The sequence below is a fragment of the Chinchilla lanigera genome, unplaced genomic scaffold (assembly GCF_000276665.1).
Source record: "Chinchilla lanigera isolate Chin_1 unplaced genomic scaffold, ChiLan1.0 scaffold00007, whole genome shotgun sequence".
Classification (NCBI taxonomy): Eukaryota; Metazoa; Chordata; class Mammalia; order Rodentia; family Chinchillidae; genus Chinchilla; species Chinchilla lanigera.
This window is the reverse complement of record NW_004955408.1, coordinates 13,797,385-13,819,256: the sequence shown is the minus strand read 5'-3', so window position 1 is coordinate 13,819,256 and position 21,872 is coordinate 13,797,385. Positions and strand designations below refer to the sequence as shown.

Below are 21,872 nucleotides of genomic sequence, written 5' to 3'. Positions count from 1 at the left end.
TATCAGAGCATCAGGATGCTTCAGGCTCTAAGAATAGGGCTATAGTTTGGATCTTGAATGTCCTCCAGAAGGCCCATGTGTTAAAGGCTTGGTTGCTAGCCTGTGGTGCGGTGGGGAGGCAGTAGAACATTTATGAGGTGAGGTCTAGCAGGAAGAAGTTAGTTCACTGAGTTGTGCCTGTGTAAGGAGTATTGGGAACCTAGCTTGTTTCACTCTGTTTTTGTTTTGTCCAGCTGCCATGAGGTGAGCAGACCTCTGCCATGTGCTCTTTGCCATGATGTCCTGTGACTTCATAGACCCAAAGTAACAAAACCAAGTGACTGCAACCTCTGAAACCATGAGCCTTGCTTCTTTTAAGTTAATTCTCTTAGGTATTTTATTACAGTGATGGAAAACTGACTAGCACACATGGATTAGAAGGATCTTGTCTCACCAAACAGCGACAAAGCTAAGAAACTGGACACAACCTTTTAGGTGATTGCCATTCTATATGACTAATTAGAGCACTGAATGCCCAAATTTTTTTCTCAGAACAGTCAGTTCAGCTCCCATGCAGCCCAGTAAGTATTCATTTTTTTCCAGCAAAATAAAAATATCCTATGGAGAATCCAAGGACACTGTGTACAAAGAAGCTTGCACTGAAGTACTATGCTAATAGCATTTTAGTGGGGGAGTATGTTGAGACAAGGACATCTAGGCAAGGCCTGGACCACTATGAACACTTCATATCTTTGCTAAACTAACTTTGCATGGCCTGGGAACCTGGCTTTCAAGAGGCAAGTCCAGAATCTTGGACCCCATGTGATTCAGGTTGGTTGCTTAATTTAATTGTGCAGGCTGTAAAACTGGGAATCTTTGTGATTGCCTCTAGGTCATCAAATTAAAAGTTTTCAGAGCACCTTTGATGAAAAGCATCAGAGAATAGCTAACATGAACTCCACGCAGTGCATTGTGTACTGCCCATGATGCCCCTCGATGACAAGAGACAATGAGTCACCATCAGCTCAGGGATTTGGAAGAAATGTCAATGAAACCATGAATAATAGGTGCTGTACTGACACCTAAGAAGGTTAAGGGCAGGAATTAGTTGGCAGGGAAGAAAACTGTGTGGGAGGGCCAGTCACATTTTTACAGAGATTTTGGAGACTATTGTTGTCTAGTGGGATGGTGGTGAGCTATGATAGCCAAGAAAAGAAAGTTCACATTTTTTCATTTTAAAGGAAGAATACATGTGAAAGAGGGTGATGGTGGTGGTGGTGAATCCTTCCTGAGGGCAGGGAGGTGGATGTGATGTAAGATTCTGGAAGCTTCTCCAAGTTCTGGGCTTTTACTATTTCAGCTCCCCTGGGAAAGGCCCTCAGGACAATGGTTCAGATGACACATCGAGCCCTCTGCATAAGAAACATGAGGTGAGGTTGTGATGGCTGTGATTCCACAGACCTTCTGATCAATACTTTCCTGGTGATTCATTCTGGGGGGAACAGCAAATGATGTTCTCAGAAAACTGCCAGCTACCTCACCATCTGATATGTTTCCACTTGCTTGTCAGTTTAAATTAACCAGAAATATCTCAGTGATGGTAGGCGTGTAGACTGTCTAGAGACCAGAGGGGGTGAAACCATCTCTATGATGGCCAACACCTTGGCTTCTGCTGTTGCTGCTGCCATTTTCAACTATGTGTGAGTTGAGGGGCTACGTGTTAAGGTGAGAATAATAAGCACAGCAAGTTAACCTGCACAGGGTTTGGAATTAGGGATCAACACTTGGGGAAGGGAGAAGGGTCAGGATTTGGCAGAGGGAGAAATTAAGGCAGTGCTCATTAGAGTTGTCCCTCAGTGGGCCCAAAAGGCTGAACTTTTATTACTTACTGGATGTGGGCTGCCAGGAAAGGCACCAGCCTGGGCTAGGTGACTGTCTGTAGCTGAAAAAGCTAAGCTCAAGCTGGAAGCTGGAATGTCTATGGACAGTGCTTGGAGCAGCAGGCTCCATGGGTTCTTCCCTAAAAGGGTTCTCGATGGTACCTCTCTATGCCCTTCACAGAATCCAGATAAAGCCCTCCTGCTAATTTGATAACCATGAAACAGCCTCTTAGAACCCCATGCTATCTTATGACCATGGTGGTTGGACAAAGCCAGTGTGCTTTTCATAATGGTTGTGAAAATAGTCTACTAAGGCCTCAGACTTCAGATTCTCAGACTTGATTTTGCAATCCACTAATACTTACTAGGTCTGCGACCCTGGGCAATTACCTCCTTTGAGTTTCCTGTCCCACTCTGTAAAATGGGGATGATAATGGTCCCACACTGGTCCTCAGATCCATGCCTGTCTTTTCCCTCCTCTGTTTTATACTACAGGGAACTAATCTTTGTAAGCTGCAGCTCCCAAGCACTTGAGTCAGTTCACTTCTAGCTTGGTTTGGCCAGTGATTTTTGAAGGACAAGGCCAGAGCAGTTCCCCCTTCTCTGTTTGCTTTAATAGCATCTCCAGCATCAGCTGCATATTTAAACAAGAGCTTGCATGAACATGACCACACTCTCAAGGGCCACATGTACAGGTTTTAACAGTGTTGACAAGCCAGTACCTTAATAAAGATGATTTTAGTTGATTAAGCATCCTTCTTGTAAAACATGCAGTTGGGGAAGGGAATGTTGATTAGGACATGGAAAAGCAGATGTTGAAGAATGTCAGAGCTTATTAGGTGCCCTTATGAGAACCCAAAGTAGAGGAGGAGGGCTTTGGGGTGTCAGATCAGGATAAGAAGGCAGAGGATAAGATTTTACAGACAAGCTGTTTAAACAACCATGGAAATAAAAGTTGCCACTATTAGAACTCTACAGAGAACTAGATTCTCAAAGTCATTTGAATTTGGCATTCAAAAGTTGTCAAAACAGGACTTCAACCCACTTTTATTACTCATTCTTAGATCTTGTAGTGGTTTGAATAATAGTCCGCAAAACATATGTCCAAGTCCAAAGCCTCAGTACTTGTGAATGTGACTTAGGTATTAAATATTTAAGTTAATGATTTCAAAACCATGGTCAACTTAGGCTGGTCCCTAAATTCAATGCCTAAAATCCTTACAAGGAAAACAAGAGGAAAATTGGAGAAACAGAGACCTAGGAAAGAAGCCAGGTGAAGGAGGAGGCAGAGGTCAGAGATATGCTGCCACAAACCAACGGACACTGGAGCCATCAGAAGCCAGATGAAGCAAAGAATGAAATTTCTCCTACAGCCTCCAGACAGCGTGCCCTGATGACCTTTACTTTTGACATCTGCTTGCTGAATAGTTAGAGAATAAATTTCTATTGCATTAACCATCAAATTTGTTGAACTGCATTATGGCAGCCCTAGGGAAATAATGCAGATCCCAACTTTCAGCTGTATTATGCCATAGAGCTATTTCTTGAAACAGCTCACCCCTTTGCCAACCTCAGGGCTTTGGTTCTGTTATATTGGACACATATCATGTTTATATTTGATGAATATAAACTCAGCTACTTAGTAAACAAGATTACTAAACACGGATGAAAAAAAGAGTCGATTGATTGATAGAGGCAGACAGCCAAAGAATGTTGGAAGTTGAGCAGCTGGGGCTATCTGGCCATCTTTGTACACCAAATAGTGAGCATGGCCCTGCAGGACACAAGAGGCATGGCTGTGGCTGTTCCCCCTCTGCACACCCATGGGCTTCTTACAGGATGAGCATCTTGTCACACTACCTGTGAGTGCCATGATAAAGATTCACGGTTTTCATATACATGGCCACTTAATATGAGCTCAGAAATCCATCTGGTGCACAAATGAAGCAACAACAGTTGATTTCAGGGCTGTATTGGACTCTTGATAGATAGTATGACATTCTTCAACATGGTCTTTCATTAAAGATGTTGATTATCATCTATTCATGACTTCTTTTTCTTGGCTTTATGCAGTGATTTTATAACTCCAGTGCACAGTAAGACTTGATTCCTTTGAATTCACTTTGCATAGAATCTCCTGGTGTGCTACAACATGCCACCTCTTCAAAAACTTTCTCCCTTATAACCTCATCTGTGTTGAATTTTGAGCCTTTTCAAACTCGTGCCATTTCCTATCATCTTTTCCTTGTACCTTTATTTATAGGAGCTTGTACATAGATCACCTTCTCTTTAGGATTCCTAGATAGGCTGGCTGACTGGCTGGGTGGTGGGTAGGTGGATAGATGGATGGATATATGGATGGACAGATGGATGAGTTTATAGATTTCACAGGCAAATACAATGAAATCCAATAGCTTACACAAAGCTTATCTACACTTACATTGCCTAATAAGAGGCCTTTGTGGACGAACTGGCAATCAGATTGTCAGGTAGCTCCATACACTCACATATAGAGGGCTGTCTTTGTGGATGTAAGCACAGACACGGTTACCCCTCCGAACCACTGGCATTAAGATATGTCTGTACTGCAACTTAATTTAAGTGTCAGTTCTTCAAAAAACTCTTCTCTGTACTTGATATAAGAACCTACTTCCTCTCTGCTATATGCCATTATGGCATTTTCTTTTTTTCTTCTTCTAGCAACTGTCTCAGTGTGAAGCTATATTTTTATTTTTGTAACTTTTTGTTTAGCTCTTATCTCCTGACTGACTTGAAGCTCACAAAAGGTAGGATTCATGTGTGTGCTCTTAATCCTAGTGATCCAGTGCCTAGCTAAGTGCCTGATATATTACAGTAAGTCCCTGACTTACGAACATTCAAACTGTGAATTTTCACAGATACAAATAAACCTCACATTACGAACATTTGTAGATGCAAGCAAATCACGGAAGTGGCTCACATGTCTGCTGGACACTGTGACAGTTGTGCTGCTGTGTGCTTATGGGACAGTGTGATAGTGTGCAGTAGAGTACTACAGTGTTCAGTCAGAGCCCATCATGTCCAGAAGCAAGAGGAAATGCAGTGGTGATGTGGAGGGCACTGCTAGGAAGCACAGAGCAACATGCATTGTATATATGTGTCAAAGGTGTATAAGACTCACTTTGTCAGGCTTATGAATGAATTTGACTTATGAAGTTTCTTCTGAGATGGAACTGGGTGAGTCAAGGACTTACTGTTACTCTAAATATCACAGAAGTAGCATATTACATAGTATATTAATGTCTAATATTGACTGACTAGGTATTATGTATTACTGCTCAGAAGTGCTTTTCATAAATCATCTTTCACCTTCATAACAACTTTATGAAGTAGAAATTATTATTACTTCCATCTATTAGATAAGAGGGTTGGGGGCAAGCCCAGTGGTAGTCGGCTTCCATAGTGATGCAGATGTATTTTACAGCTAAGGAAGCTGAGATAGAGACACTACTAACTAAGGTCTCATAGCTAAGAAGTGGAAGACTTGAGATGCAAACAAAATATGCTGGTTACAGAGTCAGGAGCCATTCATGAAATATTTCTTGGACACATGAATGAATCATGATAAACATTAGCAAGTATTGAGATGCTTGGGGACCTTGGAACTGAGGGAACACTTACATACATCAGGGCTAACCCTCTCACCAGTGCAAAAAATGTCTCCTATTGCTATTCCAAGAGTTAGTTCTCCAGATCCTCAGGCAATGGGGATTTGCCAACTTTTTCACTTCAGACATGTAACCTCCGAGATGTTCTTCTTTACATGAAGCTGAAGTCCACTTGCATGGTGCTTCTCCCTGTGGATATTTGTTTTGCCCTTAGTAGTTTAACAGAAGTTTAGTCCTTTCTGTACAACTGTGATAAGAGTTTCCAGTTCGAGGACGGCCTTTGGACCAGCAGGTTCTCCTGGTTCTGGTCAAACCAGAGTGCATTGGTTTTCCTGATAAACTGTGGCCTCCACATCTGGACGCTCAGCTTTCCAGGCAAGTTTTGTCTAGGGTGGAGTAGAGTGAGATTATTCTCTGTGTCCCTAGGGACAGATGTACCGCTACTTGTAGAATAGAAATGGAATGATTTCATAATGGCAATAATAATATTTTATTTTGCAGTTGAAAACTTACAAAATACTTAGGTATGCTTGATTTCAGTTGATTTTCTCTATGGCTTCATGTGTTTTGTGTTATCTTTTTAATTTGAGGTTTTAGGATATTAGAGCTCCATACATGAGAGGTGCTCTGAGGTCAGGGAGGTTACACGGCTTGCTTAGAGTCAAGTTTCCTTTGAAAACTGATTTTTCTGGAAACTATGTCCTTATCATAATCTCCCATAAACCTGGTGCGTTTTCCAACCCCTGATTCTTTCAGTGTACAGTGGCACCTCAGTTCGTGAACACTTTTGTTCACAAATGATTCGGTTTGTGACCAGAATCCCAGAAAGAATTAAATTCATGACCTGACGCACCACTGTATTGATTATTGCCAAATTACATTGGCAATGAACTTTCTCTTATTGCAGATGTGGAGACTGTTTAGATGACTTTTGGGAAAGAATTTTGAACAAATTAAATTAAAGTTAAGACTTCTAATGACTGTTGGTCTAAATGTTCTTTCATGTAAAGAAACATCTAGTCTTATAATTTTATGTTATGCACGGATTACATGGGGTCAGATAGAGTTTTAGCCATAATTTTTTTTTTTTTTTTTTCTGGTACCGGCTATCGAACTCATGACGTCGCGCTTGCCAGGTAAGCGCTGTGCCGCTGAGCTAAGTCCCCAGCCCCTAGCCGTAAAATTCTGAAAACCTCTTCCAACCAAATCACTTCTAAATGCAGCAACACTGAATTTCACCTTAACTGCTACAGGCTAATATCATTGCCTTTTAAGCCCGAAACTACCAGAAATATACAGCTTTTCAACACTGCTAATCCGCTACTTGTGGGAAATTCCCAAAACCATCTGTCTGAATTCTACCATCTCTTTATAGTCAACTTAATTTCTGTTTACTGTGGATAACCTCTGTCAATCAGAATGGATCCTTGCCTCCTATATACTAATGTAGTAATTTGTATCTTTCCTTTAAAACATAAAAATCTGCCTTATATTATATATGTGTTCCTCTTTCATTCAATAGTCACACTCATTTATTTGAGTACCATTTATTATTAGCCAAGTGACAAGCCAAGCACTTTGCATGTTTACCTCTTTTTTGTTTTACTTTACTTGTTCTTTGCAATGACCTTATGAAGTGGATAACATCACTATTTTTTAAAGTTTATTTTTATTTATCTATTTATTTTTAATTTTTTAATTTTAAAGAGAATAAAAAATAATAAAAAAACAGAAACTATACAGAATTTAACTAAACCAGAGGGTAGGAATTCAACCATAGTTGTTATATTGCATATTGTTGTCTTCAAATTAGTTGTTCAGATTACCAGATATAAGCACACAAAATTGGTCAAAAAATTGAAAAGGAGAAAAAATAAGTTAAGCATTAACTGTTCCTTTCAACAGTACAATTATCCCAGCTATCTTGTGCTTATTCATATATATTTTTTTCTCTTTCTTCTTTCTTTCTTTTCTCCTTTTCCTCATCTCAGTTGTTTGTTCCCTTTGAGCAGTTTATTTCCCTTTCACAGTTATCTTTTGTGCCTTTCAGATTTTATTTACTGTTTCAGGTTCTTACATTAGGGAGACAATATGATAGCATCAGTATTTTACATGAAGAGGTAGTCATTTTCTTAGGATTATGAGGTAAGTTGGTGCCAGAGTTGAACTCATGAGTCTTTAGAGAATAGAGGGTATGATTACTCTACTTTTAATTAACTTTTGTTTTGTTTGATTAACACACAGTTGTATGTTTTTCTGAGGTATATTGTGATATTTTGATTCATGAATATATTGAACAGTGATCAAATAAGGGCAATTAGCATAGCTATCACTTTAAACTTTTACCATTTCTTTATGATGAGTACATTAAAAACCTTCTTTTCTAACTACTTTGTAACATACAATACATTATTGCCGCTGGGCGTGGTGGAGCATGCCTGTAATCCCAGCACTCAGGAGGCTGAGGTAGGAGGATTGTTGTGAGTTTGAGGCCAGCCTGGACTACAAAGTGTGTTCAAGACCCGCCTGAACTGCATAGCGAGACCCTGTCCCAAAAAAGAATCTCCAATACATTATTGCTAACTATGTTTTCCCGACTGTGCCACTCAATATCAAAATGTCTTTCTCTTGCCTAACTGTAATTTAGTACTCATTAATCTCCCCAGCCCTCTCACCCCACTCTCTTCAGTTTCTTGTATGCCCCATTCTACTTTAAACTTCCATGAGGTCCAATGTTTAGATTCCATATGTAAGATTATTTCATATTGGTATTTATATGACTTATTTTACTTAACATGGTGTCTTTGATTCATTTATATCATCACAAATGCCATGATTTCTTGTTGTTTAGAAGCCATGAATCTTTACTGCTCCTTCTGGTTTGTAGCCACAGATTCAGAAAAACCTCAGATCACATGCAGCATATATGAGCCCATGGTGCCACAGCGTCACAGCCAGGTAGACATCCTGGCTGTTGGATACAGGTGAAAGCAGTCTTTTACTTGAGCAAAGAGAACATTTAGGAGCTACACCATGGCAGGGATTGCCTGCCATCTTTCTTCATGTGGCCGAAGGAAATATGGAAAATAACAAGCAATCGTTCTACATATTTGCTCTCACTCTTGGGTGATATGACAGGTGCAAAATTCCTTACTGTTTTAGCAGTCAGTCTAAGAAGACTGTCTGAGGACAGATCCACCTAGTGATGAAAAACTTCTTGAGAAGTCACTTTTATAGAGGCTGAGACTCTGGATAGATAGTCCAGGTGTATCTGAGCAAAGGAGAACATATTTGCTGCTCTGGAAAGTGAGAGGAGAGTGCAAGAGAGGAAGAGAGAAAGGTCGATAGGACCACAAGAAGGGGAATCAGTTGTGCTCTTTATGGTAGAATCACCCTAAAACTCACTGATCTTCAGTGAATTCTGGAAACCTAGCAGATGGACAGGACAAATAGATGTCTTGTGGAATTGGAGAACAGGCTGTGCTTTCTGAACATTCAAGGGGAATGAAATTTCCTCAACAACAGGAAAAAACAAATATCTGGAGGACAGTTTAAAACTTTCCCACACTGTAGAACTAGGGGTTCAAGGCCACATCACTGATGTCGCAGAGACTTTTGGGGGAGCAACTGTCTTTGCTAACATACCCACAGGAAGTTGTATGACTAATCTGAGGACAGCTGAACAAAGAGAAAATAGGCATTTGTTGATCACCAACCCAACGGCAGACACTGGGCTGGGTTGGGCATTAACTCAATTCTGACAGGGAGAAAATACGAAGTGGAGCTCAGGGATTGCTTCTACATTTGTTCTGCTGAAAAAAATCTCTCTTCTGTTCTGCTGATAAATTTCTGCAGGAATTAACATAGGTTGTTCCTCCAACAACAGAACCTCAGTGTGGGAGCTTTCTTTTTCCCACTTTCTCCTATCCAAATTTGTCCATTACAAAAATCTAAAAGATGTGTTTAAGAGGGTTCTGAACTTAGACTTGGGAGACCTGGGAGGAAATCCTGTTCCAAAGCTTTCCACCTATGTAATTTAGGGCAAAGCACTTAACTTTTAGGAACCATTCTCATTTTGGTTTGTGTCTCTGTAATGCTTTTTGTGTGTGTATGTCTGTCTCCCAATTCACTGTGAGTGGTACAAGGGTAGGGAGAGTTATTATTACTTTGCCTGTATCTTTAGCACAGTGCTTGGAAGTCCATAAGTTGTGGTAAGAGTAAATGATTGAATGAACTCAAGTCCCTGTCCTGGCTACTTCTGTGAAGCTCAGATGAGTCAATGAATATGAAAGAGATTTAAAAAAAAACATAATTTGCTTGTTTGTTAGAACATAATTTGCCTCATCAGAGCTAGCTGCTGCCACATTAGAAACAATTTAGCTAACCCAATTTTATTAGCTAAACCAATAATGTTTGAGGGTTAGCTTTGTGGGTTAACTCTGCCGTGGGCCACTTGTATTTTTGTGTGTCAGTTTTAGGGAAATGTACTTACATTTTACAAAGGGAGTTCAACGTATAGGAATCATAGATAGTGGCAAACATACTGAAAAAGGGATATTTGGTCACAGAGGAAGCTGTCTGGGTTTCTTCAAGCAGGAAATAAAAATCTGCCAGTACTACAGTGTCTTTTTTAAGCCTCTGGAAAAATGCAGTGGGGTGGTGACAGGCTATATCTTTAACTTAGTCTCCAGTTAAAACCTACTACAAGAAACCAGAAACAAACGAGTGAGCCACACAGTGACTGTGGGAATTAGTGATCAGCACGGGCTATAAACCATGTGAATTATGTTTTTCTTTTAGATTTCATGCAAAGTGTTCCATTTCATAGTAAATTGCATCTGCTTTGCACAGTGATTTTTTTTTCAGAGCACCATGAATGATTTATGACTTTCTGACTCTGTCCCATAAGATTACACAAGGAACAGAGAAAAACAAGTGATTGAGCCAAACTTAAAAAAAAAGAACTAAACATTTTCAAAAAGTGGATTTCATCTTGACTTCAGTCAACTAATAGTTTTCTACTCACCGAAAGTCCTGCTTCGTTCCAAAGTGCATCCCATTTCTGCAAAGATCTCTCAGATCTCCTTTCACTGGTACCAGCAAACTAAGACAAAGTTAAGATTAGGTCCTCAGTGATGTCCAGGAATGTTCAACTGCCCTAAATCCTCCCCTTCTTCTTGAAAGTGAGCTTTGCTCTTAACTTGCCGAAATAGCCTATTAGTTTATTTAATGATGGGACAAAGGCTTTGATGGGAGTCTTATCTGCCAGGCTTATCATATCTTGCATCATAGACTAATAGAATTTCAGAGTTTGCAAGGGCTGGGATTACCTAGCTCTACCCAGTATTTGACAGATAAAAGAAGCTGATGACCAAGGTGAAATGACTTGCGCAAAGCCACACAGCTAGATTATCTTTAGTAGACTTGTAGATATAATCCAACTTGTTAGTGTAGCTATGCATATCTACCAGTGAGCTGTCATCTCCTTATGTAGGAAGCAGTGATAATGTTAGATACTACTTTTTAACTACAGGGGTTTTGAAGTTATCAGATAGGATTTCTACTGCTGAGTTGTTTGTGAAGCCTGAGCCAATCCAGGGCACAGGGAACAGCAGCAACTGTTGCAAGGCGGGGCTCCAGGGGAAAGCTTCAGTACTGGTAGCAGGTGGGGTAGGGTGAGGAGTCTCTCCAGGTTAGAAATGCCCAGATCACAGAAAAAGAGTATGCTTGAAATCTGAGGTCTGGCTCTGTGGCCTGAGTACGTTTCAGGTTTGAGGGGTGGATGTGAAACGGCAAGCTAAAGGTGTGTCTGAGGAGAGGACAGGGAGGCCCAGGGGGCAAGGTGGCTGTGGTCCATGGTCAGGATGTGTGGACTGTGATGAAGGACAGGGGACACCAGAAGGAGAAATGCACCAGGACCAGGTCATGTTGTTTCAAGTTTAAAGGTAAAGATGGAAAACCCACCTCGCTTACCTAGGAGAAAAATAAGTGATGGAACAGTGTGTAAAGTATAAGCCTCAGCTTGTGAAGTGCAGGATGTCATGTAGTTCTCTAATTAAGAGTATGGATTCAGGAGTCAGAACACTTGTGTTTGTTTCTTGACTCTGCCTTTTATGAGCTGTATATCACTTAACCTTCTAGGACTTAGGTTTCTCAACCACTGGATAAAACCTACCTATTGTGTTTATTTGCCATAATGGTCTGAGGCAACATGCATAAGGCACTGAGCACAGCACCTGGCATAATAAAAGGATACATGAAAAGGTAGCTGTATTTCTTTTTACACTTCACCTTTGGAAAAAACCAAATCTGGATTTGAAGCACAGTTCTGTTGTATATTAGCTATGTGCTCTTGGACAGATCCCAATATCACTGAGTCTCAGTTTTTAATCTCTAAAATGGGGATAATGATCACCACATTTTGGAATTCTGTGTGAGTTAAGTGAAGTAACATAAAAGGCTCAGTCTAATGTACCCAAAGAAAGGTAAGCGAGTTGAAACCACCAGGATGAGGTTAGAATCTTGGGTGATGAGGTCAGAAGTTAAAGGAAGGAAGAGATGGTCATAAAAATACTGAGAATGACTTTTATTTTCTTCATTGTTAGTTGCCTGTGTCGTTTGGAAAAATTGTGTTTCAAGTAAGGTTTTTTATTAAAAAGGAAAAGAATGTCTAATAAAAAGCAAAACCTCAGTAAACAAAGATAAAACCTGCTTGCTTCATAATATTTGAGTGTTAAGGAGAAGTAGATAAAGACAAAGGATGGCGAGCACTGGCTTCAGTGACATTCTGATGCTGGAGATTTCTCATAGGTGGAAATCACTGTGACCTTTTTGGATCAAAATACCCAATTTCTGCAAAACACTTAACCAGGTTAAATGTTTTGAGGGTGTAGGCACAATCATAGCAGTAGGGTATCCTGAATTAAATCAGTTGTGCTGGATTACAGACTTAGGACTGGATGTTATGTTAGCCCACCATCAGGCAAGCTCTTGACGAACTTGTCTGTGCCTTGGTCTGTGCGTAGGGAGACATGTAGGACCTGTGAGAAGGTGTTGCTGCTGAGGATTCTCAGTTGCTATCAGTGCTGCTCATGCTCCAACACCTCTTGTTATTCTCAACTCTGAACTACATCGCTCTCCACATACCAACTTCAACTTCCAATTAAGAATGCAGCTTGTCCAACATGCAGATGTGTGTACGATTCAAAGACTTCTCAAGGCTGAAAAATGGACTCTCTAAAAAAAGTTCCAAACTTTCCCTCACAAAGAGGATTCTCCTCTATCTTCATATAACCTTTCATTTAATAAATATCTACTGGGAGTCTATGTGCCAGGAAAAGAGCTAAAAAATTAAAAAAGGAAAAGAAACAAAGGATAAGAGAAAAAAACAGAACTAAAGTGTAAAAGAGATATAATTTTCTTTAACATTAGTTTAGAAAAATATGTACTTAACTAGGAATAGAAAAAACTGACATGGTAGTCTCAGGTCTGCTATTCAGACCTTGTGTGATCTGAGGCAAGCCACTTCCCCTTCTTTGGGCCTCAGATTTTCATTTACAAAGATGAAAGAGCTGGGAAAATTATCTTCTTTGGAGTGTTCCAGTAGTTTTCCTTTTGGAGAGTAGATAGAGACAGTGCTAATTTCCAGTGGTCTTCATGTTGAGCACTATTTGTTATTTTTTTCTTTAAATATTTCTTTCAAGACATAATATTTGTACATCTTTATAGGGTACATTATGGTGATTCAATACATCTTTCTTGCCAGCACAAGTGAAACCTGGGTATTTCAGAGAGACCAAGGAAGATACATTTTCCTCCTTGTAGCTGTGAAACTAGTAGATGGACTTGGCTGCCTCACCTGATTTTCAGACTGATGTCAAGTCTGGAAGGAAGGCAGCTGGCTCTGGGAGTTTTCACTGTGGCCAAGAAGAGATCAAGACTCTGAGGGTTGGGCACCATACATGAGATCCAGACATTGCCACAGGAAATCCAAAAGCTCCTGGAAGTCGAGGATGAAATATTTTCTTCCACATCTCTCTTTCTTTTTGTTCAGACAAATTGAGAATTCATTCCAACTCAATGACCTCAAATTTGGCCTTCTAGCATAAACTTGTGTTTTTAAAGTCTTTATGATATTTGCTTCCAACTATCTCCTCAAGATATATTGCTCAGCACACCTTCCCGGGGACAAAGGGTCCCAATTCCACGTGGGTGTGCTGAGTGTTCCTATGTAAGATGACATCTCCTCTGGCAGCTGCAGAAAGGATATTCTTCCTTAGTGACAGTGGATGGTGCTGACATCTCTCTTGGCTGCTAACATTTTGCTCTGGAGTGATGGGATATGAATGATAATCACCTTACGCACTTGAGTTCTTGGAGAGGGTGTGGGTGTCATTGTCACTTTTCAACAGTGCCTCTCACTTCCCCATAATCTTGGAGAAGAACATCCCAGTTCTCAGTCAGGGCATGGAGGTGCTTCCACCAGAGGCTCCTGGTCAGTCTGAGCCAATATTCAGGGATGAAGTCCACCCTTGCTGACCAACTCTTCTGGGCTGCCTTTGGCTTTAAGCGTGTACTCTGTTGCTGTTATGTTTTGTGTCCAGATGTCTCCCCCAAAGCTTCATGTGGTCATGGGGAGCAGGATTTTCAGAGGCAGCTGAATATAAACTTTGTGATTGGTTCATTGTCTGGTGTTGGGCTTTGGGGTGTGAATGCTACACTTGCCCTAGAGCAGGTAGCCTGCATACAATATAAGAAAGGAAAAGAGGCCTGCTCCTTCCCTCTTTGCTCTTATTGCTTTTGCTGTCTTTTGCCAGCATAAATGGTTACCCCTCTGCCATGTGCCACCCTGCCTTGGAGCCAGCCCATTATGTCCTGAAACCTCTAGAAACTATGTGCTAAACAAACCTTTCTTCCCTTAGTTTTGGGCATTGAGTATTTTGTCTCAGCAATGAGAAAAGTAACTAAGACAGAATTTGGTATCAAAAATGGGGTCATTGTCGTGACTATACCTGACCATGTGGTTCAGGAGCCTTTAAAAATGGTTTGTGGGAAGGGTTTCAAAAGATTCATAGATACCAGCTGAAAAAGTAGAGCTGAAATGACTGAGGCTATTCTGTATGGCTGTTCTGTATGGGAGATCCTGGTCATAGCTCAGAACATCAAAAGGTTGATAAAAATATTGCCAAAGACCAGGCTCCAGAGGTTTCTGCTGGGAAGAAGGACTGCATTGGCTGTTGGAATCCAGATGACGTGTGTTATGGCTTGGCAGAAAGTTTGTCTGCATTTTGCTCATGTCCAGAGACTGACATGAAGGGCAGCAGCTTAACTAATTTTGTAAAAGAAATTTCAAGGCAGTCAAATGTTGAGGCAGTGGCATGGCTACTGTTGGGGTCTTTCAGCCAGATTTATGTGGAAAATACAGAGCAAAGATCCCAGCAAAATGATTTAAAATGTTGTGAGTGTGGTCAGAAAGGAAGCTCCAGTACAGCTGTGGACTATAAACATAGAGTAGAGGAGGTCCTGATTGCTGAAAAGAAATAGAAAAATATAAAGGATGGTCTAAGTGGTAAAAAATGCAATAGGACCCCACCATATACAGCCTTAGAGCTGCAAAAATAAAAGACTTTGTTTCAGAATGGTGGCAGGTGCACTGTATTCCAGTCGGGGTGGTCTAGAGAATTTGTTCCTCAGAACTGGATTCAGAGTGCTCAGCAGTCTAGGCACTTGACCCCTACAGCCAAGAGAGAGGAAAGCCTGGCTACTGCTCCAGCTGGTAGCAAACCTTGGCATCATCCACGTGATGCTGGTTTTAGGCACATGCAAAATGCAAGAGTTGTGGAGTTAAGAAGGCTTCCACCAAGATTTCAAATGGCCTCAGAGGTGTGTGGTGAGAGAAGGTGATGGGGCTTTGGTCTCAAAATCAGGAAACTCCTCTTTAATTTGTTACATTTTCAAATGTAACATTTCATTTGTTACATTTCAAATTTATTTATAAGATTTCCTTTGAAGAAGGTGACTTCCTAAAAAAAAAAATAAGTAAGTAACTTCCTTTGTGAAAAGAAAGCTTCATAAAACCAATGGAATAAATCCATTTATTTTTACCCTTTGTTTTTGGTACCAGCTACACACCAGGCTACACTATAGGCATGGAGATTCCAGATGTATGAGCTGCTATTACTTCCCTGCTTCTACCCCAAGGACTCTTCATTCTTTTACTCACCAGCTTCTTATTGTATGCACATAGGACTCTGTCTCCAGGCTCTCTTGATGTGCAGTAGCACTCTTGGGCAATGAGCAGGGCTGTCTGGAAGTGCTGGGGACAGATATCTGCAGGAGCAGCTTTCAAGGAACAGATGGGAGTTAGCAGACAATACCCCTTGGTGGGGGCAACTCTGAGGCTTGTGTTATATGGTCTCCCAGAAATCCCACTGGGAACATCACTTAGTTGCACATTAACACATCATGTTTTGGCTGCCTTCTTTTCCATCTTACTTTCCAAATCCCTTACTGGTTCTTTCTGGGATCATCTCCCAAATGTACTACTTGCGCTTGAATCCTTGGCTCAAGGGCTTCCCTAGGGAGGGACAGGGGGTATCCTAGCTTGTCCTGTGGAGCTTACAATTTTATGCATGCATGTATTTATTAGGTGATGACTGAGCCCCCATCCCCAGCCTAAGCAAAGGAGCAGAGCCAAGGACCTGAGGCTGCCTTCAACTGGGGCAGGATCCAGTCAGTCCTTTAACCAACCTCCTAATTAAAAGTTACAAAATATTTCCTGAGTGCCAACTGTAAGCCAGTCCTGTACTGGACTCTGGGACAGAGAACCAAGCACTTCCTGAAAATGGACAATTAAAATCCTTCCTTTAGCAAGATGTGATGGAGCACACCTGTGTTCTCAGGATTTGTGAGAGTGAGGCAGAAGAATTGCAAATTTGAGGCCAGCCTGGGCTACATAGTGAGACCTCATCTCAAAAAACAAAACCAAAAACAGATCTCTCCTTTAGGATCCACTGTTCTGTTGAAGAAATTGGGCCTAGTGAGTGATAACTTGTTAAGAGAAGGAAAGACTTCATACACAAAAAATTTGAAAATAAAAGCAAGGTAACAGGTGAAGTTTCTTGTGTTGTAGTACAACTCACAGGTATAGTAGATATAAATACAGATATATCATGAATTATATATGTGTATATGTATGCACTGGTTACTTCGTAAGCCTGGAGGATAAGTGTTCCAGTAACACTTGGGGTACCTGTCTTAGCCTTTGGAGGCAGGGTGGGGCTTAGTCCTTCAGCTAGTCACAGAGGATCCTTGGTTAGGAGCACAGGGACCCTCTCTGATGCACAAAAGCCAAGAGCAGAGGAAGCAGCAGAATGCTTAGTTCCACAAGTATCTTTCTCTTCCATCCTTCTAGTCTTTACAAGTGAAATTCTGCTGGAGGTGGCCCTAACCAAGGTAATAGTGTCCAGTTCCGAAGAGAACTGTTTAACGACTGAGTTGCACAGGGCCTTGGACTTGCATTATGCATCGACTCTTAAGTTTGACTTTCTCCCCAGCAATCACGTTGGCTGTTGGCTCTATATGATTGGGTTGCACATTTCATCAGCTTGGGCAGGAGTGCAGAGCTGTTATGTGAGAAACTTTGCTAAGCTGCAGCAGAATATGAAGGCTGCATTGTCTGGCGTAGAAACAATTGCCTTATTTGTTCAAATAAAATGGGTCAATTCATTTAAAGAAAACAAAGGCAAAGTGGTTGGTGGTTTGGCACAGTGAGTGTCAGAACCGCTGCCCGAGGGAAGAAGTCCTGGTGCTCCACCAACCAGGTCTGCTGTTTGTAGTCTCAGCCTCTCTATAGCGACCCCTGGTCATTTTTTCCTTTCTTTTTATTTTTAATACAATAAACTTCTGGATTCCACTGTTCAGATTGCAGTGGGCCAGAAAGGACCCCTTTCCTTCTTTTGGCTCCTGCCATTGCTTCCTGTCATTGAGATAAGAATTGTCAAGTGGCCAGTTTCTGGGACTGGGGAGGAAGGGTTGATTTGGGTGGAGAGGGGTACAGCCTGTTTCCTTCAGTCCATGTCTGAGCCCAGGCCCAGCTGCGTCTGAGTCTCCAGGCCAAGGAAAGTTCTCTTTTCATTGCCCCATAGACCTGAAAAGAGGCTTGATCCAGGTGCTAACTCACATGGTGGCAGAGTAAGGACCAGCACTGGCTCTCGTGGCCTCCCACCAGGCTCCCTTTTGATCTGGAGATAGAAGAACTTTTGAGGAACTTGGGCCTTAAGTGAGCATCTAAGGAAAAACACTGGTGGAGTCCACATTTCTCTTGACATGCTTACTTGCTCTTGTTGGAGAATGACGAAGTCAAACCATGGCTATTTTTCTCTGGGTCCTGAACTAGATTGCTGCTGCTTCTTGGATGCCCAGATGGCATAGCTGGTTCACTGTTAGATAGAGTGAAACAGTGGTCTTTATAAACTCTAGTCTCACACATGCAGTGGTGGTGATGTTACCAAACTGGTGGTAGGGGATCATCAGAGCACATCTGTCTGACACTCATCTTGGAGCTTGTGGCCAGTCGGTGAAAGGATGGGTGGGGCATATGCTATTAGTTTGTCTCCTCTCTGCTTGTTTGTTTGATTGAACATTCCTATTTGAAATTGGGTAGATCACTTGTGGATGATTGCTTGTGGCTGTAGGATGATCCATTGTAGACCATGAGCTATAGTTTGGATTTTAAGTTTCTCCCAGTGGTCCATGTCCTAAAGGTGAAGTCCCCAGCTTGCTGCTGTTGGGAGGTCTTAGGTCAAATTGGCCCTGTGAGACCCTGGTCTCTACCTCTCTTTTTTGTGGGGAAGGGCACTGGGACTTGAACTGAGGGCCTCATGTTTGCCAGGCAGGTGCTGTACCACTGAACTAAATCCCTGGCCCTCTTCCTCTCTTTTTTGTCCCTAACCATACGGTAAACAGGCTTCCACTATGCACTCCCACCATGATGTACTGTGCTGCTACAGGCCCAAATAATGGGGCCAATTAGTCATGAAGTAAACACTGTAAAACAGAACCAAAATAAACCTTTTCTCAAATTTATTTATTTCAGTGATCTGTTAGGGTCATGGAAAGTTGACAGCTCACCGTGGTTAAGAGCAAGAGTTCTGGAGTCACAATGTTGTGATTTTGAATTTTGGCTCTGCCTGTCTTGTGACCTTGTGCTTCTGATTTCATTCTCCTTGTGCTTATTTCCTTATCTGTAAAATGGGAATGATACTACTTGCCTGATGGGGTTGCCAAGAGATTTACATGAGAAAATGTGTGCTCAGTGCTAAGCACAGGGGCTTGGTTCAGATAAACACTACCAACTCTGAGGACGCACCCGAGGATGAGATGACACAAATGATTTTCTTGAGAGCAAATGTTGTACTACATACAGAACTTTCTAATTTGGGATTTCATGGATTGGCCCTCCTCTCTCCCCCTGTACTGCTTCCTATTCCTTTTAATTTGACTTGGTTTGTTTTTCTATGAAGCAGCTTGAAAATTAAAGCAAAACCAAAACAATAGAATGTGAGGGGTCTTGGGTTGCACTGTAGACCAGAGGCACAAGGCAGAGTTTTCCCTTCTCCTCGGTTGTGAGATAACCCCTTTTATCACTTGTCTCAGAGGAGAAGGACCATACTGACCCAAGTATCATTGATCTATGGGCAGAGTAGTTGCATTTGGTATATTATTTGTCTACGAATTAAGAATTATTATTTACACTTAACAAATACTTGAAGATATAAAAGCAAATCTTATGTCTGAGACATACAATATATTCTTGGGTTACTCACTTCTCTTTGAGTCTCATCTTCTAGCTTTGTACAATGAAGAGGTTGAATTATTTATTATTATTATTATATTATTATTATTATTATTATTTTGAGACAGGGTCTCACTTTATAGTTCAGCCTGGCTTGAACTCACTATATAGTCCAGGCTGTCCTTGAACTCGAGGTGATCCTGCTGCCTCAACCCCCTGAGTTCTGGGATTACAGGTATATACCACCATACCCAGCTTAGTTAGATTTCATAGTGAAAATCTTTCATTAAACAAAAACCTACACCCTGATCTAATATAAGAAAAAAACAAACCAGACCAAGTGAAGCCATTCTGGTTGAAGAGCTCACGTGGGCCCTGGAGATTTTCTGATTTGGGGTATTCTTTGTCTCCCCAAAGAGCTTGTTATGGGCCTTCAAGATACCCTCTGGCTCCAAGAAAAGAAACTCTCTGTCCTAAATGGTCTCAATTAAATGACACTTCTATCTTTAATAGTTTAGAATCCTACAAATCCCAGAAAGAAGGGACTGGAGCCAAGATAGACTTTGAAGTGACCATGGAGTGGATGCCGTCTGTCTTTTGGACTGCTTTCCCCGTGAGAAGATCTTTGCTTAGCCTTTTGCAAAGCTCATCTCATTGAAACCGAACAACCTTGTGTGGAAGTATCTGCTATTATTATCCCCATATTACTATTGAGGAAACTGAGGCTTGGGGAGATTAAATAAGTAGCCAAGGTGATCACTGTCTCCAGTGCCCACATTCTGTACCATTTATCTAGCTTCTGGCTGTTGTGGTCAAGAAGAGAATTCCCCAGCAGGCCTGAGGATGGCTGCTCTGTTTCACTGACTCACTTACTACTTAAAACCACAAGTTACTGCGATTGTTTAGAAGTGGTTGCCAGATGTAATTTGTTAATGGCTCTATGTAAGTTGGAATGTTATGAACATAAATAATTCCTACCCTGAATGAGCTTGTGTGCCCTCTTTCTCAACATTGAGGCCCTGGGAGACTTACTCTACATGTGCTCTTGGAGTCCGATGGTCAGACGTGCTTCATAGATGACCCAGGCATCCTTAGGCAGGATGGGAGGGTTGCTTTCTCTTTCGGCTCCTGTCTTAGCTTTCTCCAGTCCCTGGCCAAGTTCAGGAGCTCCTCCTCACTCAGTTTAGCCAGAGTTAAACTCCTAACTGGCCAGGTACTTGTTAATTAGGGTGACTCAAGCGCAGGGCTAAGCCAGCAGCCTCCTTGATATGGTAAATGATACAGACAACCCCAAATCACTCTGGCCCTGCACTGTGCTTCTGACTCATTAGCCTCTACGTGACTGGACTTTTTGGTCCCCCTTTTCCCTCCTGAGTATTTTTCTGTTTACAAAACATTTTAAAATCCATTTTCTTATTTGATCCCCCAATCACCTTTAGGAATTAGGTGATCCCACTCTCACTTTCCAGATGTACAGATGAAGACCCAGTGGAGTCCATGATTTGCTCTAAATCTCGTAGCTACTAATTAGCAGAGCAGTGATTCAAACCCATTTCTGTCTGCAAATGATACAGCCCGACTCTGACTCAGGCTATGGGATTTAACATTCTCTTTCTTTTCCTTCCTAATTTGACTCATGACTTCATAAACACTGATCTCTTCACCCTCCCCATTCCTTGTCAGTGGCTGATAACTTCTGCTTCACACCTTGTTCAGCATAGCATTTCCTTTGCCTTCTGGTTTCTTCCCGCAGGGTGTCATTTTCTTACAAACCATTATGAAGCACCTACTGTGGACCAGCCACTGAGTTCAGGACAGAGGCTAAAAGGAAGAAGGAGAGATCATCCTGACCTCCCTACCAGGTTAGATACCTTCAACTAAATTCTTCTCTCCTTCTTCCATTGGCTTCTTCATACATGCCTTAAACGCTGGTCCAAGACAAACAAACAGCCCCGCTGCCCAAGAACCACACACACACCAGTGAGGAGGATGAGGGTTTGAGCTGCAAATCTGGACAGCTCTAGGGGAGTGGGCTGGACCGTTAACTGGGATGGCCTTGTGCAGGCTTTGCGCTCAAAGCTGAGAAAGGAATAAGACTGCTGGGAGAAAGGCAGAGAGAGGAGATGCTGACAGACTGAGTCTAGCACTCAGACACTTGTGTTTAGTCCACAGGGAAGTTTGGAGAAAAGTGAATTAAGCATTGACATTTAAAATCCAGACCAACTGACCTGCACATCAGGTTTCTGGCTTCTCTTTCACCATGGAAATATCCGGCAATATTGAGTCTATACCTAAAGCAGCAGGTGATAGGTACTGAATTGTTGCTGCCCCTCAAGAAAGACTCCCCACAGTCTCAAGGTCCCCGCTGTTCTCTGACGGCCTGCTTCCCTTACACCCACTACCTGTTGGGCCACTGAAGAGGTCGGCGTTTGCCATCCTCATGAAAGTTTGCTTGGACGTATGTCTAGGAGTGCTCCAATTCTCTGGATAATGTACTTGAGGGTAGATCTTCTGGTTTTATCTCAAATTCTTCATTTTTGCCTCTCATCCCATTCATAAGACCGGAGTTCC

The 21,872-nt window shown here is 41.7% G+C and overlaps 1 long non-coding RNA gene across 2 annotated transcripts in view; it reads left to right on the top strand.

The window, feature by feature from the left end:
* The window catches only part of LOC106147044, a 102,511-nt gene extending 81,378 nt beyond the window's left edge, over window positions 1–21,133 (top strand). For both annotated transcript variants that reach the window (XR_001231738.1, XR_001231737.1), the window contains exon 5: window positions 21,055–21,133. This is a non-coding gene — a long non-coding RNA (uncharacterized LOC106147044). The remainder of the gene's footprint in view (window positions 1–21,054) is intronic.
* The last annotated feature ends 739 nt before the right edge of the window (window positions 21,134–21,872 follow it).